This window comes from Tarenaya hassleriana, unplaced genomic scaffold (assembly GCF_000463585.1).
Source record: "Tarenaya hassleriana unplaced genomic scaffold, ASM46358v1 Cleome32, whole genome shotgun sequence".
Classification (NCBI taxonomy): Eukaryota; Viridiplantae; Streptophyta; class Magnoliopsida; order Brassicales; family Cleomaceae; genus Tarenaya; species Tarenaya hassleriana.
Window position 1 is genome coordinate 589,733 of NW_010966372.1, and position 2,820 is coordinate 592,552.

The window sequence follows — 2,820 nt, forward strand, 5'->3', positions numbered from 1 at the left end:
TCGGAAGAGGAGATATGAATTTATAACTAGGAAGAACTTAATAACAAAATTTTAGTTAGCAACGCTAAATATCGTCATTAAATAATTGATCGTATAATGAATATAACGAATATTGCATTAAAACAATTTTAGAAGAAGAGGAAAACTATAAATTCAGTGACAAATAGATTGTAAGAAATTAAAAGATTATCTATGTTAAATATATATACATATAAATTTGTACAAAAAGTGTACGAAATTCGTTCGGAATATACAAAACTCATTAGGAATATCATTTTTAATATATAAAAGAACTTCTTCTAAGACCAATAATACTCAACTTTAATATTAAAAAAACTCTTATTAGAATTAGATATGGATGTTAAGAAATTTAATTATGAAATAATAAAAAAAATATATGCATTGTGAATATGAGTTTATGTTTCTACTAACATCACCGATATATGTTTATCCTAAGAAAAACAAAAGATCACCATGTGAACATCTTCAGCTCCTTGTGCCCTCCTCTTGCCTTTCACATAAACCATGTAGTACTTATCAAATGGGTCTCTATTTCTCTTTTCACTTGAACTTGTTCAAAGTTACCCGAAAATGAATATTTTCATATGTCTTTCCATGCTAACGACGATTAACCATGATATCCCAAAAACAGGAAACTTCACCACATCCGGCCTCTAGGTAAACTGAAATACCTCGCATGAAAGTCCATTTGTTGTCGGCGACACTCGTTCCGTAAGAATGCTACGTATGAGGTAAGTGCTATCAACCCTGATACTATAGGGTATGAAAAACTTAGTAAAAAAATCATTAGTTCATCGTCACTTCCAAATGCGAATGTGCAAACGAAACACGTGTAGCTAGCTACCCCAAGAAACAGGATGGAACCATAAATAATCCTCCGCATCGGCAATCCAATTATGAGCATCATCATCACCCACATCGATGAGAAGAAAGTTACCCCAATCAATGCATAGAAGAACATTGCGCCAAGTGGACTAATAATCATATGTATCGCCTCGTGACGATCTTCGAGAGCGATGCTTCTGTCATACAGAGTTGTATCTTGCCAATAACCACCTAGAGGACAGAGAATGGTTTGGCAGGTAAGGTGGCTGTCATGATCAAGATAGTCACCACAAGTATAGAATTCCACAAATCACTTGTATTGGGAGATCCTTTTCCGATATTCTAACTTAGATTGTCCAGTCCCAACATCTTATTACGTACCTCCATGACTGAGAGACTTTGACTCAAATAGTTTGTCAAAGACGTTTCGGTAAACTCATATCCTAATTTTGCTTTAGCAGCTGTCATTAAACAATTGACCGTATAATAAATATAACGAATATTGCATTAAAACAATTTTAGAAGAAGGGAAAACTATAAGTTCATGACAAATAGATTGTAAGAAATTAAAAGATTATCTTAAATATATATACATATAAATTTGTACAGAAAGTGTACGAAATTCGTTCGGAATGCACAAAACTCATTAGGAATGTCATTTTTAATATACGAAAGAATTATTCTAAGACCAATAATACTCAACTTTAATATTAAAAAAAACTCTTACTTATTAGAATTAGATATGAATGTTAAAAAATTTAATTATAAATTAATAAAAATAATAATTGCATTGTGAAGATGAGTTTCTGTTTCCATTAACATCACCGATATTGTTTATCTTAAGAAAAGCAAAAGATCGCCACAAACTTATTGATCATATTCACCCAGAAATAGGCAAACACTTGGAGTTGATAAGGCAAAATCAGGATATGAGCTTACTAGAACGTCTTTGGCAAACTATTTGAGACGTCAAAGTCTCTCGGTCATGGAGATACGAAATAAGATGTTAGGGATGGACAATCTAAGTTGGAATATCAGAAAATGATCTCCCAATACAAGTGATTTGAGGAATTCTATACTTGTGGTAGCTATCTCTCAATCACGAAGGTACGTAATAAGATGTTGCGGAATTCTATAATTGACATTAAACAATTGACCGTATAATGAATATAACGAATATTGCAATAAAGCAATTTTAGAAGAAGGGAAAAACTATAAGTTCAATGACAAATATATTGTAAGAAATTAACAGATTATATGTTAAATATATATACATATAAATTTGTACAGAAAGTGTACGAAATTCGTTCGGAATGCACAAAACTCATTAGGAATGTCATTTTTAGTATATAAAAGAACTTATTGTAAGACCAATAATACTCAACTTTAATATTAAAAAAAACTCTTATTAGAATTATATATGAATGTTAAGAAATTTAATTATAAATTAATAAAAAAATAATTGCATAGTGATGATGAGTTTCTGTTTCTATTAACATCACTGATATATGTTTATCCTAAAAAGAGCAAAAGATCGCCACAAAATTATTGATCATTTTCACCCAGAAATAGGCAAAACACTTGGAGTTGCTAAGGCAAAATCAGGATATGAGTTTACCGGAACGTCTTTGGCAAACTATTTGAGACGTCAAAGTCTCTGAGTCATGGAGATACGAAATAAGATGTTAGGGATGGACAATCTAAGTTGGAATATCGGAAAAGGATCTCCCAATACAAGTGATTTGAGGAATTCTATACTTGTGGTGGCTATCTCTCAGTCACGGAGGTACGTAATAAGATGTTGCGGAATTCTATAATTGTCATTAAACAATTGACCGTATAATGAATATAACGAATATTGCATTAAAACAATTTTAGAAGAAGGAAAAAACTATAAGTTCGATGACAAATATATTGTAAGAAATTAACAGATTATATGTTAAATATATATACATATAAATTTGTACAGAAAGT